The sequence below is a fragment of the Balaenoptera ricei genome, chromosome 13, assembly GCF_028023285.1.
Source record: "Balaenoptera ricei isolate mBalRic1 chromosome 13, mBalRic1.hap2, whole genome shotgun sequence".
NCBI classification, from domain to species: Eukaryota; Metazoa; Chordata; class Mammalia; order Artiodactyla; family Balaenopteridae; genus Balaenoptera; species Balaenoptera ricei.
The window spans coordinates 42,128,186-42,143,347 of NC_082651.1; the positions used below are offsets into that span (position 1 = coordinate 42,128,186).

At 44.0% G+C, this 15,162-nt stretch overlaps 1 protein-coding gene and 1 pseudogene across 1 annotated transcript in view; one reads left to right on the forward strand and one right to left on the reverse strand.

The window, feature by feature from the left end:
- Window positions 1–15,162, forward strand: part of ADD2 (adducin 2) — a 104,686-nt gene that overhangs the window by 31,637 nt on the left and 57,887 nt on the right. The gene's annotated exons all lie outside the window — the stretch shown is intronic.
- Window positions 5,949–7,196, reverse strand: LOC132376732 (kelch domain-containing protein 10-like; annotated as a pseudogene).

Sequence of the window (15,162 nt, forward strand, 5' to 3'; positions counted from 1 at the left end):
CCTCCAGCTCTTCTCCCCACCCCAGAGGATAAAGGGTGGGGCTGAAAGTTCCAAGGTTCTACGCATAGCTTGGTCTTTCTGGTGACCATCCCCCAACGAGGAGTCTACCAACAGTTACCGCATCAGAACAAAAGATGCTTCTATAACCTAGGAACTTCCAAGGGATTTAGGAACTCTGTAAGATGCGTCTATCACCCCCTCGCTTAGGAAATTACAGGAGTTTTAGGAGCTCTGGGTCAAAGACCAAATATTGGAACAAAAGTCACTCCTAGCACCCCTATTATGGAAATTTACAAGGGTTTTAGGCGCTCCAGGTTGGAATTGGAAGCACTGACTAGTATATATATTTCTTATTACTTCACAGCAAGGGAGGCAGGAGCTCACTTTTCATTTTCTAAGGGTCCATCAAAAAATTTCCTAGGCCAAAAAACAAGACAAAACAACCCACCCCCTCCACTATCTCCCTGAATAAATGATGCTTTTCTTAGAATAAAGAAAAGCTTTGCTGAAATGTTTGTTTTAACTGGCATTTTATTCTGCTCTAGACGCTGGCAGTGAAATTCTTTTTTATAATGTTATGTTCAGTATACACCTTGCTATCTAAATCTATTGGGTTCCTGAGTTTGTATTGTGAGGACGTGGATAGTAAGGGATTCTCTTAAGTTTAAGTAATCAACCTATTCAGGTTCTTTACCTCCTTGCCCATTTTTTTAGCCTCTTTAATTTGTCATGACTGAGAAGCATATTAATGTCATCCATTATTATTGGGATCCTGTTATTTTCTCACCAATTCTCAATAGATTTTGCTTTATATCTACAGTCCAATACTATGTTATGTGATGCATAATAGTTCAATATGATATTTTCATTGTGGGAATTACTCTTTTCAAATATAAAATAATCTTTGTATCATCTAGAGTTTTTTACCTTGAATTTTATTGTTTTTGATATAAATATTGCATCTCATAGATTGTTTACATTCATTTCTCCCTGGTGCATATTTATCCAGCTAATTACTTTTAGTCATGTTGTATGACTTCATCAAATACATATCTTTTTTTTTTTAGATCTGGATAAGATTTATTGATCAGATTGTTTTAGAAAGCCAACAGCAAAACACTGACAAGATACATAAATACAGATTGGACATTTTAGGGTAAATTCACTATATTTCCTACCTGCTTGTAGGAAACCAGATAAGGTGGGAAAAGCTGTCCTGATCATACGGCATGCACACCAGAGTGCAAAAGGACTTCCACACTATTTAACAGGACTGTGGCAAATAGTTTTAAAGTAAGGCAAGCATCCTGTGTGGCCTAAGCATACCCTGTACCAAGAGCTAAGCCCAGGCTTGCCTCAGAGACTGCATGTGAGTGAGGTTTCCCTTTCTTGCTTAGTTCTTCCAGTAAAATCCTCATTGGCAGGTACCTTTACAGGGAGATGCCTGGCGCTGTCCCTGCTCAGACTCTGTGTACAAGGAAGCGGCTTTAGAGAAAGTCAGTGTGTTTCTGATACCTCCTTTGTATTCTAAATGTGCAACTAGTAAAACAGCAATTACTACAGCTTGGTGAAACTGCCTCTGACTCACCCTGTACAGTGACTAAGCACGGCCTTTTAAAAACTTCTAAAAAGTGAAACAAATAAATGATAAAAACATGAAAATTATATTAAAAAGATGGTACCACTTTTGAAGCACAACTCGAAACTTCTTTTTGTAACACTAGATGAGGGAAGAGGTCGCTTTCCACCAAATCTAACGACCTTAGAAGGGAAACGCCACTGCTGGGCATGATCTGGTGGCAACGCACACGGAGGTTACAGAACTCTACCAAGCCTACCTCAGGCCCTTCCAATGCTCCTAGAGCCCCCGAGGCATTTGGGGAACCTAAGCAATTTAAGCAAATGCTGACCAGTTTTGGAAGCTTATGATCATAGGACCATAATCCCTCATCCATCCTGCAGCTCAATGCTAGAACAATGAAGAATAAAGAAATTGACTTTCTGTGCTATATCAGAGTGCTGGCAGGTAGACAATTCAGTAACCCATGCCACCTTCTAAACATCTTTAAGACCACATAAAGACAAACTGGTTTTACAGAATTAAGACCAAGTAGTCTTAGAGGATAATTCAACCTTTTCTACAAGCCAAGCTATATGGGTTATAGGAAAGGTTGAGGCTCCTTCAAGAATAGTGGAAAAGCAAGTATTTGCAAAGAGCCAGAGAAATGTATTCAAATGATGGGATTTCCTCTGCATAATACACAGCTTTTGTCTTCCAATATGTGCTAAGAGTTCTTTGGTGATTATAGGAGAGACAGCCTAGAACTCAGGGCAGGAGACTATGCCAAAGCAGAAGAGTGAAGAGTGACATCTAAACTCACCATTAACCGCTGTCATCAGGTTGACCGCCTACAGCTAACTGGGTTGCTTATATGTTTGCTGGTTTCTAGCCCCTCCGTGATTCCTGCTTTTCAATTTCTAACTACACATTAGCCCCACTCCATTGAAAAGGAGGTGCTTGTGGGAAAGGGTAGGGAGAAGGAAGAACTATAAATGAATCAATTGTTTGATAGATAAGTTGAAACACTGATTATCTATGGATTTCAATTATCTGTGCTTTACTCTGGGTAACGAAAGGTCACTGTTAATACACCTTTTGCTTAGAAATGTTAATGTTTATTATTATATTTTTAAATCTAGCTATGTAATGGACATGAATAGCTTAGAGCAAATTTTTACATCATGTCACCAGGGCCCTGAAAAAAGAAGATTTGCCAGTAGAAAGGGTTTCAGTTTGGCCCCTGAACAGTTAAAATTTTAATCTATTCTATACTGGTTTATAGATTTTCCGGAATATGGAAAATACTTTATTAAATGAAGAAAGCATCATTTTCTTCATTTAATAAAGTATTACATTCACAGGTAAATTAGTGTATACATGGGAGAACTGATAGTATTAAATATTAGGTTTTAATTCTCCATTTAGAAAACTCCTTACAGGTAGACTTCCTTGTTCCTAGGCAAAGAAATGTAAGGTATGCAAACATGAGATAGTACAAAGATGACTGGGGAAAAGTCTCAATTCTAACAAACCCAAGAAACAATAAATCTCTAAGAGTTGGAGTAAGGAGACACTGGACTTGAAAGTCCAGCTTTACCAAGAGTTGGCCTAAGCCAGCCAATCACATCTCAAATTTTTGGTATAATTTGACTCTAAAGTAATGAGCTGGCTTCCCCAAAACAGATACAAAATAGTAGGCTACCTGCTTTATAGTCACACCTTATATATAATCTGTATATATCCATATGTGTTTCTATATATTGCACTTAAACTTACAGGACTGCAGTAAGATGGCTGGGAGTACCTCAAAGAGGCAGAGAAGCAGCAGGCATAAAGTTTCCTAAATCAAGTAACAGTGTCAGGAATTCAGAGTGCTGGTTTTGGATATACTAAATGCCTGGTGACTCCTTATATAAAATTCTAGTCATCTACATTTAAGTCACCATATACACAGTCTCATTTGGCATCCAGAACATGTGCACATGTGTGGTTCTATAGCCCTCAGAGCTGATCATACTACATCATTTTCACTAGTGTTATATTAAAAGAAGACACTTTAGACCAAGGATATGTACTTTTATGAAAACGTCACACACAAGGTCTTGGATGTCAGGCCTCCAAAGTCTACCTCAAAGAAGACCGCCTTCAGAAGGTTTTAAAAAGGATGCTAGCAAGTGTGGATTGAACCAGTCTCTCTTTCAGCTCTCTGGTGTCGTAGAACTAGAGACCTGCTTATATCCCAAGAACTATAGAAGGAGAGGCACAGAGGCTGAGCATTCAGTCTTTGGTTCCTATAAATCCAGGACAAAGATCCTTTTGCCACCCTGGGTAGTGTGACTTGTTTAATTACGGATAGTTTCCCCCCAAACTTCCAGAGACTAGATTGGAGTCAAGCAGCAAAGCTTTGTTTTGAACTAATGGAGCTGCTCAGACTGACTTGCTCTGGAGAGAGCTCCTCATTGGAACAAGCCTAGCAGTGGGTGGTAAGAAGTTAAAGGCCTGACTGGTCATGGCAAGAGGGGGATGGGGCCTCTGGAGGAGTTGCTCCTTTTCCTGCCTCTCCCCTAGCCCTTCACTCCCCCAAAAGGACCCAAACTCGCAGATGAAAGGTTGTTACAAGACCTTGCAGAACACAGGCTCTATGAAATCAACCCCACATGGATGGGAGGTTATAATAAGGCCTGGAAGTTAGGAGTCCAAGTCTAGAGGCCACATTTTTCTCTTCCCCAGAGCTGAACACTAGATGGTAACTTTTTAGCCATAACTCAAGGGTGATTTTAAATCCACACATGAGACTAAGAGATTCCCTTCTGGGACAAAGGAAAAAGAAGAATAATTTTAAACGCTAAGAGAAAAGGAGGCACTTAATTAAAGCAAAAACATGTCCCTAGTCTCCCATCTGAGTCTCCTGTTATGACGTAACCAACGGGGTGGTCAGCACTGTGCCCTCCTCTACACCTTTAGCACCTTTCATACACCCAAGGACTTCCAGCTGCTCACGTCTCAGTGACCACTCTAGCAGCCTGATGGCAAAGCAAGTGAAAATTTAGGTCATTTCTTTTTTAGAATTAAAATACAACACAAAACAAACCAGAACTAAAATTTCACACCAAAGTGAATGATCCTCAGTTTCATTCCTTCCTCATGCTAGTTTTTAAAATGATACTTAGTTCATCAGGAAGAATGACCTGTGGCTTTTCCCCAAGACCTTTTTTCCAGTTACTAGGCAATTACTCACAGCACCATGCACATTAAAGCAGACAGAGAACGAGGCAAAAAGCTAAGAGAAAAATCAAGGATCAACTGGCTTTCTAGAGATAAAACCCATTGCCTGAGAATATGGCAGGTGCACGGCCCAGAGTGAGAAAAGAAACAGTTCTGAAAGGAAATGGCCAATATGACAGTCAAAGCTCACAGCCCAGAGCAGAAGCCCTCCCTGCCCTGCTCTACTCTGGCCTCTCACGAACTTACATTTATGTCCCACAGCATTTATGCCACACACTTGGGGTCTGCAATTCCCCACAATGAAGTCAAAAAGATACTTGAAACCATTAATAAGCATAGGAGAATTTCAAAACTGCCCAGAACGAAGAACTTTGACCACCATAAATTTCTTGATTTGAAATGTTCTTGGTGCCATAATTTCTAAGAGCAATAACAAACAGCACAACTACAACACACAATAAAGTCTTTAGACAAGTCAACTCTAACTGCTGCTGGCACCGTAAGGATGAGAAAAGAAATCACTAATCAAGAGCTGCTGAGCTGCTTAACTTTTCTCCAAAGTCAAAGGATCGGTTTGGGTACCTAGGCAGCAAGACATCAACCACCGCTGCCATTAGATGCAGCTACTCAATTAGATGTACCTTTGAAAACAGGAAGTTAAACATCTAGCTTTCCCTATAATCTGCAAGAGTCTCAAGGTTAGCCTTCTTGTTCTATCCCCAAAACTTCTTGTTGTTGTTGCTGGATTTAATTTTTTTTAATTTTATTTTTGTTTTTATTGACGATGTTGCTTTAATTTATAGAGCGCTTCCTGAAAGGGTCATATGTTTATAGAGTTCCTTTAAAATTTTCTTGATCTTATCTTGATTCATCACATTATTAAGGTGCTTTCAGACTTTCCCTCAACTCCATCAAGGAAGAGGGAGTATGTGAGTATGTGTGTGTGTACTGGGGCAGAAGGGAGAGAAGCAAAGAGAAAAGCACAAGGGAAAGTGAGATTCCATAAACTTAAAACAATTTACAGAAAGGCATCTGATGTATTTTCTGAATAAGGCCTTGATCAGGGTAACCAATCCTCTCTGTAGCATATTCTACACTGCCCATAAATAAAGGAGTCTCTTTAAATTAACATTTCCAGTAACAATGAACAGTCCTGAAATCCTCATTTCAAGCGCTCGATGAGTCCCTGTGTGAGTCCAAGGTGCAGAAGCTGTGTTCGGGAGAGGTTTGCTAGGTTGGGGGAGGACGCAAGCAGCTTCTCCCACGACAGTTCCAGCAGGCTAGGAACCACCACCAGCCAAATCTTAAACAACGACCCAGTCCGTTTATTTTCGTGGATGTTCACCACTCCTCCATGAATGTACATGCAACCAGCTGGTGTAACAGCTGCATGGTGAAAATGAACTGGCTCTGGCATGGTAGCTGGGAGCTTTACCCATTGAAAAGTCTGCAGACTCAGCTTCCAGATATCTCCCAGGATCACTTCTCCATTATAGCCCCCACCAATAAACACATCATTTTTTATCTGAACACAACTGTGACATCTTCAGGCTGCAGGAAAACCTATTTTTTCATGGGGTTTTGTTGCAATTTCCTCCCATGCATTCGTTTCAAGGTTGTATGCATGAATCTTGTTTAAGGAATAAGCTGTCCAAGAAGTACCGCCTCCCAAGATGTAAATCCTCTGCCCATCATGTGCAATTTCATGTCTGTATCTCTCTTCTGGTAGATCACAGGATAGGTTGTTTGGTTTCAGTTGTGTCCACTCTCTGGTACTGAGATCTAATTTGTGCAGGTCTGTGCTGTAAATATAGCCAGTTGTCCCTCCAAAGACATAAGGGGAGCCATTGATGATAGCCATGGCCTGTTCATATATACCACTGGGTTTCTTCCCCGGATAGCTGGGTAAAGCCCATCTCTTATACTTCACGTTACAGACATGGACGTCATTGCCGTTGCTCTCACCAAATGGGATGCCTGTTCCTCCAAACACTAACAGGTTGTTTCCATGCAGCACAAGTGACATAGATGCCAATGCTCGGGGCATGTAGCCATCTGTGCCCATCTGGTGCCATACTCCTGTAGCAAAATGATACCTCCAAAGCTCCCTGAAGAGAGGGTAGTCTTCATTATCTGGCCCTCCTGATTCATCATAACCTGGGTTGTAACCTCCAAACACATAGATTGGTATTAGCTGCCACACAACGATGTCCGCCTCGTGCTGGTGGAGGTCTGTGGCCTGGCAGGTGCGGCCGCCCGGAGAGTTGCACGAAGCGGTTGAGCTGGCCGGTCCCCCGACCCTCCCCCCAACCCCGCTGTCCCCAATGCCCCCGCCGGCCCTGCTATCTCCGTCGCCGCCACCGCCGCCGCCGCCACCGCCTGCGGCGCCTCCTCCCCGCCGGCGGTTCATGACCCGCTAACGACTGCGGCAGCCCGGTCGCGGCAGCCCGTGGCCCGGCGGCCCTAGCTGAGCCTCCTTCCTGGGCTCCTCAAGAGACCCCACATGACTTTTTATGAGTAGTCTAGGGGTGGATTTTGTTTGACATTCCCACGCCTATCCTGTCATAACCACTTTATATTTGTGTCTTCAAATCTCTGGCTGCAACATAGCATGGGAATCCATGTCTGTCCTGGCCGTGTTGCATGACGGACACTGCAGACCTGGTACAGATGTAGCATGAGAGATGCTCACAGGGGTGATATGTGTGTGAAATGGCTCTGGCCACTGGAGGAGCACCTTCCACATCATAGTGGGAAGTTTGCTAAATTTTCTGGAGGGTATAGACCCTGAGGGGAGGCATTTAGTTGGGGAGGAATAAGGCCTCACCTTCCAGCTAATGAGCTTTCTTTCTGTCCTGCAGGTGACAAAGACAAGTGCCCATATCAGTCACTATTTGTGCCTCTCCTTCAATCTCACAGATCTTGTGACAAGTAAATATTCATCCATTGTTTTAGCTCTAGTCTAATTGTCAGCCTTCATTTTTGGAGCTCTTATGAGTTATGATCTGATTTTGTATGTGAGTTGACATTGGTTTTTAGTGAAAAGTTGGGGGAGGGTGAGTTATGGATCACTAGCCAGATACCATCCTAACCTGGAATTTCTTAAAATATTTGTAATCATTTAAAAAATCCTGGTCTTCCCTTACTGGATTCTTGTTTTCATTTACAGATAAGTCTCACAAATGGTGTTAGTTTAGAAAATAAATGAGTAAACGAGCTACAGAAACAATTGGAGGCCTTGTAGTATCCTGGACTCTGGAATCAGATGAATGCAGGTCCAGTGTTCATTTCTGCCACTTATTAGCTGTGTGTTCCTGGGCAACTCACTTAAACTCTCTGGGCCTCAGTTTCCTTTTCTGTAAAATGGGGATAATCATTTCCACTCTAAAGAGTGGTAGTGAAAATCAGAGGCAATCTGTGGCGTGTTTGCCAGAGCGTGCTCTCTTTCGGCCTCACATGGATTTGAGGAGCTGAATCACAATCGGAAGAATTCTTAGGGAGATGGAATCAGCGCAGGGGAACTTGGATGAATTCAATGTTTCAAAACAGTATGAAGCCTGAAGTATCCTTTTTATAATAAGGATGCTCTCTCCTGAATTGTACTTTATGAGCATCCTCGACGGACTAATGATTCTGCCTCCCTCCAAGCTGATATTATTTAAGTATTCATTTAACTTTTATATAAAGGAGGAGTGAGGAGAAATAAATTCTCCTCATGTCCAAAATAAAGAAAACACTCCTAAGATTTTCTGAACTGGGCAGCTTCTCAAAAGGCATATGAAAAGTTCTAGAAGTTATATAATAAGCTAAATAGCTTATGTCAGTACAGAGCACTCTATCCTGTCTTTAATTTAGAAATTTCAGCTGTATGTGGTGACAGACTTCAGGGGACTCTCATGCTTTTACCATGAGAGCTGGAGGGGCATTTTACAAAAATACTTAAAAATTATAAGTCAGCACAGTCAAGGAGCTGTCCTAAGTCTTCTGTCTGCTCCAGGGGAGCAGAATCAGTTTACGTTTCACCATAATGTGAGGAGTCGTGTACGGAAATCTTAGTTAACTGGTGCTGTTTCTATGAACACCTGGTTAACACTGGCACTGTATCTCTACATACATGACAATAGTGATACTGTAATGCTGCTTGATGATGGGTGCTCCAGGTGTGCGCCCAACTGGCCCACCTTCAATCCAACTACTGCCCCCCGTGACACTCTCCTTGATCCCTTCGTGCCTGTCCGATGTTCCTTCCTCCTGACATAGTCTTTCTTGGGTGATGGGACAGAAATCATCACCATCTGACTGTTCTCAGCCTTTCTGCTCCCCTGGCAGCTGAAGAAGACACTGGTTTCGTGCACACAGCTTCTTCCCTTGCCATGTTGTACCCTCCTGAGGAGGGAAGGCATGACTGCTCAGGCAGACACATTTGAATAAGGTAGCTGCTTTTGTAAGCCACGGTGCAAGGGTCATCTTTATTAGATCTGCCATAGGCCTGTTCTTCTGGCTTCTGTGATGAGGAGTGGGGAATGGAGGCAGGTGTCTCACTGTAGCTTCCCTATGCTGACAAGAATCAGTACCATCACCATCACTGTTCATAACAATAAAGCAATCGCAATAATTGGGGCAGTCGGATAAAGCACCGCTAGAAATGAAAACGCAACTAATACTCTGAACTCTAGAGATAGAAATCATAAAATTCTTATAATCACCTCAAAATTGTGAACACATTGGGTAGGTAATTTCACAAGATCTAGAGTAAGAATTCATTCATTCATGAAAACTCAGCAGACCCTCATCAGTCCTAGTTTGTGCAAGCTGTCCTTCCAGGGCTGTGGAGGATGGAGAGACGGGTCAGAAATGGATCCCTCAAGGATCTTGGTCTAAAAAGGGAGATAAACCACGTATCCAGAAGGTATAGTTCAAGGTGGAGGCTGCTCACTTCCTTTTTTTAAAATTGAAGTATAGTTGGTTTGTAACGTTGTGTTAGTTTCTGGTGTACAGCAAAGTGATTCAGTTATATATATTATATATCTATATATTATATATATAGATATATAATATATATAATATATATATTCTTTTTCATATTCTTTTCCGTTATGGTTTATCACAGGATATTGAATGTATTGATAGTTCCCTATGCCATACAATAGAACCTTGTAGTTTATCCGTTCTATATATAATAGTTTGCATCTGCTAACTCCAAACTCCCAATCCATCCCTCCCCGCCCCACAACCACAAGTCTGTTTTCTCTGTCTTTGAGTCTGTTTCTGTTTTGTAGATAGGTTCATTTGTGTCATATTTTAGATTCCACATATAAGTGATATCATATGTTATTTGTCTTTCTCTTTCTGACTTACTTCACTTAGTATGATAATCTCTAGGTCCATCCATGTAGCTGCAAGTGGCATTATTTCATTCTTTTTTATGGCTGAGTAATATTCCATTATATATATATATATATATATATATATATATATATATATATACACACACACACACACACACACACACACACACACACACACATACACACCACACCTTCTTTATCCATTCATCTGTTGATGGACATTTAAGTTGCTTCCATGTCTTGGCTACTATAAATAGTGCTGCAGTGAACATTGGGCTGCATGTATCTTTTCAAATTATAGTTTTTCTGGGTATACGCCCGGAAGTGGAATTGCTGGATCATATGGTAGCTCTACTTTTAGTTTTTTGAGGAAACTTCATACTGTTCTCCATAGTGGCTGCACCAGTTTACATTCCCACCAACAGTGTAGGATGGTTCTCTTTTCTCCACACCCTCTTCAGCATTTGTTATTTGTAGACTTTTAAATGATGGCCATTCTGACCAGTGTAAGGTGGTACCTCATTGTAGTTTTGATTTACATTTCTCTAATAATAAGCGATGATGAGCATCTTTTCATGTGCCTGTTGGCCATCTATATGTCTCCTTTGGAGAAATGTCTATATAGGTCTTTTTTGTTGTTGTTGTTGTTGTTAAATTAATTAATTAATTAATTTATTTTTGGCTGTGTTGGGTCTTCGTTTCTGTGCGAGGGCTTTCTCTAGTTGCGGCAAGCGGGGGCCACTCTTCATCGCAGTGCACGGGCCTCTCACTATCACGGCCTCTCTTGTTGCGGAGCACAGGCTCCAGACGCGCAGGCTCAGTAATTGTGGCTCACGGGCCCAGTTGCTCCACGGCATGTGGGATCTTCCCAGACCAGGGCTCGAATCCGTGTCCCCTGTATTGGCAGGCAGACTCTCAACCGCTGCGCCACCAGGGAAGCCCTATATAGGTCTTCTGAGGTGCTCACTTCTGAAAGGGGTACTGACACAGTGTTGGCTCAGAGAGTTCAGAGGATCAAGCACATGGGTTGTTTTTTGGGTAAGACCGTCCTTAGCAGATGTCACCTCAGGGCCCTTTAATTTATCCCCCACGCTTGTTTCTCACAGAGAACATCCCTAAAGATGCTGGTGGTCCTCTTCCCCCTCCTGCCAGCAGCCGGTTCCCTCCTGTCTTTCCCTGTTTCCTTTGCATCTCAGACACCTCCTCCCATGGTGGCAGCAATATTGCGGTTCTTTCCCCTCCTCCTAGACCCTTGTCCTATCTCTGACTCTCCAAATGCCCCCAACCACCTGGGACCATTTTACCCAGTCCCCCTACCCCAAAAGTCTTCCCTGGGCCCCCCTCCCTGCCTCAGGTGGAGCACCAGGTTTGAACCATTGGTGGACACCAGTGACCGTCCTGTTTGGAGAAACATGGGGGTGGATGTTTTGGAGGGAGAAGTGCTGGGCTGGCTTGGGGTGGTTGATCCTGCTTCCCGAAGCCATTCCTGGTAACATGGGTTAATCACTTGGCACTTGTTACCATTCCTGGTAACGTGGGTCAATCACTTGGCACTTGTCCCAGGCCCTTGTCAATTGTCCTCTCCCTTTCCATGTGGATAAACTCATTTTTTCGCATGGATTTGTTCATGTGGCCTGTACAGCTGCCAGCGGGCCGGTTTGGACCATCTGTCATTGGAGCACCCACTCTACAGGCCAATGCTAGCAATTTTGTGAAAGGGTGTCCCTGGTGGGGAAGAGACGGCAGGCCCATCAGAAGAAGTGGGCAGAAGGCACTGCTGAGGCCAGGCCCAGGTTTTCTAAATCTAGAGCTCAGAACAGACTGGTTTCCTTGACAACAGGGATGAAGTCTGCTCATCTGCTCCTGGGGGTGGGCTTTGTGCATGTGTATGTGTGTGTGTGTGTGTGTGTGTGTGGGTGGGTGGGTGGGTGGAAAGTACGGGGACTTGGGGACAAGAAAGGCGATCCTTTCTTTATCAATGTAGCAGCCCATTTCTTAAAACTTGCCAACTCTTACTGTATTATTAACAATATTAACAACTTCCCAGGTGGCACAGTAACATCAGTTATGTAATTTGCACATTAGGAATCCAGATATAGAATCTTCTCTTCCTTTCCACTGCATTGCCTCTGATCCTTGACATATTTTACCAAACTTGCAACACCTTTTTGATAACTTTTTGACACGTCAGTCAAATATGTATTCACCCCTAGAACTCTTGAAGGCTAAATGAAAAGCATTTCTCGTTTGTCCAGCTAGCAATGATTTGTGTGGCCAGGCTGCTGGGAGGAAATGAGAATCGGCTCCTGACAAGCTGATGTTGGCTCAAACCTACACTTGTCAGATGGCATCCTCAGAAAAGGCTTTGGGATCCAAACTCCCATTCTTGATGCAGACCAGAGGACTCAGGCTAAAAGCGGGTCCATTTGCTTTGCCCACCAGCCTGATTTCAAGCAGCACGTTTCATCTCGGTGGAGGCTTGGTGTTTAATTCATGCACCACCCTGCCCTTCCTATGCATTATTAAAGTCCCTTTAAAAAGCAGTCTATGGATGGCAGGGGAGGAGCGTGCCAGCAGCGATTTCACATCTCCTGCAAGAAGCAACGCCTGCTGCCAAAAAATCTCAGAGAGAAGAATTTGCAAAATTGTAGCCGATGGCAGATCTAATAAAGGTGGCCCTAGGACCCTGAGCTTATCAAAGCTGCTCATTTGTTCAAATGTGTCTTATTTTTTGTGTGTCTGTCAGTGCCTGGAATTCTTGAATGCCAGGTAATATAGATGGGAAATTGTAAGCAGGACTTATGGGCCAAGAGTGACTGTGACAAGATGGGAAGTAATTAGCAGAGGAAGGCGGATTGAGAGAGAGGGAGGTCTGAAGTCCGTACTTCTCCGTGAGGCGTTTCAGGGACTCTTTGCTCTTGTGAGGTTCCCAGCTCTGTGGCTCAAATTTAGCTCCTGCCGGTCCCCCTCCCCCAGGAGCCAGGGGATGAACTGTGGCCTTCAAAGCCCTCTGCCAAGCTCCTTTGTTTCCTTCATCTCCCCAAAGGAAAGCCATTACCTCCCCCATGCAAACAGTGGGCTGGCTCTCCCTAGGCTGAGTTCTTTGTTTGGAGGCAACCTGCCTGGTCCTGGGCCCGTGTTGCTCTGACTCTAGATGACACAGGAGTCTCCTCTCTGGCCTCCCCTCCCACATCCCTGAGGGCCATCTGAGGATGGCTGCGGAGGGGGTGAGCCCAGGGGGCTGTGTTTCCGGTCTCAGCTCTTCCCCCACATGGACCAAGCAAATCACAATCCTGTGTTCAAATCACAGACTCAAAAGAGCACCTCTGGGGCTTCCCTGGTGGCGCAGTGGTTGAGAGTCTGCCTGCCAATGCAGGGGACACGGGTTCGAGCCCTGGTCTGGGAAGATCCCACATGCCGCAGAGCAACTGGGCCTGTGAGCCACAACTACTGAGCCTGCGCGTCTGGAGCCTGTGCTCCGCAACAAGAGAGGCCGCGATAGTGAGAGGCCTGTGCACCGCGATGAAGAGTGGCCCCCACTTGCCGCAACTAGAGAAAGCCCTTGCACAGAAATGAAGACCCAACACAGCCATAAATAAATAAATTAAAAAAAAAAAAAAAAAAAAGAGTACCTCTGAACTGGGAGGAACTTCAGAGGCTGCCTTGTCCCGCTCTTTATTTTACAGTTGGGAAAACAGAAGCCCAGAGAGGTTAAGTGTCTTGCTGTCGATCACAGAGTGAACTAGTTGGAGATCCAGGACCAGACCTGTGGTCTCTTGAGTCTGTCCAGTGCTCTTTCCCCAGGACACAAGCCCCTGGAATGTCCACTTAGTGCCCTGGTTTCTCAGTATGGTGTACACGTCATGTGTACCCAGGGATCAGGAAGGCTTTCTGTTTCATACACATATGATCTCGATGGGGCCAGATACACATTGCATTCAATTGTTTCTCGATCGCACAGAAATTAATTGAGAACTTGCTGTGAGCCTTGCATTGAGCAAGATGCTTCTGTGTGTATCTGGATTTTTGTAGATGGGCTTTAGGTAGGAGTGTCACTGGCTAAATCCAGTGCTGTTTTTGATTGATTGACAAAAGAGGTTTGCAGGTTGTAAAGATCCATAGTCTTCATACTATATATTTCTGTACTGCTTCATGGTTACAAAACATTAACCTTGTTCTACCTTCCTCCAGAATCATGGCCACGTCCTCACCTACTACCTGTGCCACTTAATCCTCTGAACCCAATGAAGGGAGGGGGAGATTGAAAATATGGCCATAAACATCACCTTGGGGCACTGGGTCTAACAGAATATCAGCAGTTATATTTTTCCTGTGGTGCCTCAAAAATGAAAGGTGGAAAATACCCCCAAGAATTTCCCTTCAGTCTCTGCTGGTGCAGAGCCTGCCGCCCGTTGAACCACAGGTTTGGTTCAGGGAAATGTAAGTTTGGTTGGTGCAGCATCTACCTCCTGTGGTGGACGTCAGCAGGAAGATGCCTGGGCTGCTGGATGTGACAGGTGGGCTGGTCATTTAGCAGATGCTGCCTAATGAATGCAGCGACCCAGGCAGACATCAGAAAACCAGCAGAGCTCAGCATACATCTCTGTAGGGGTCTGCAGAGCGGGCTTCCTCTTCCCCAGAGGCCCATCCATAACTCCAGCAGGAGACGGTGCAGCCACGGATGGTCGGTGGGCCTTCAGACATGGGATTGGAAGGCCTGGAAGAGCTCCCATTGTGTGTTGGTCTGTCCCACCTCATTCACGTAACCAATTCCTATAGAGCACCTCCCGTCTCTCAGGCACTGTTCTAGGTGCTGGGATACAGTGTGGAGCAAAATCAGGCAGGGCTTCCCTCCGAGAACTTCCAGTCTCGTGACAGGTGGAAGCCGGTTCTAGGTCTTTATTTTTAGATTTTCAAGAAAGACGTTTCCACACAATGAGCTTTTCTTCCATCACGCAGTCTTTCCTGTCATTTTTATCCCTGGCTGCATGGTCAATCTTTTGCTCACATCTTTCCCTTTTCCCCCAG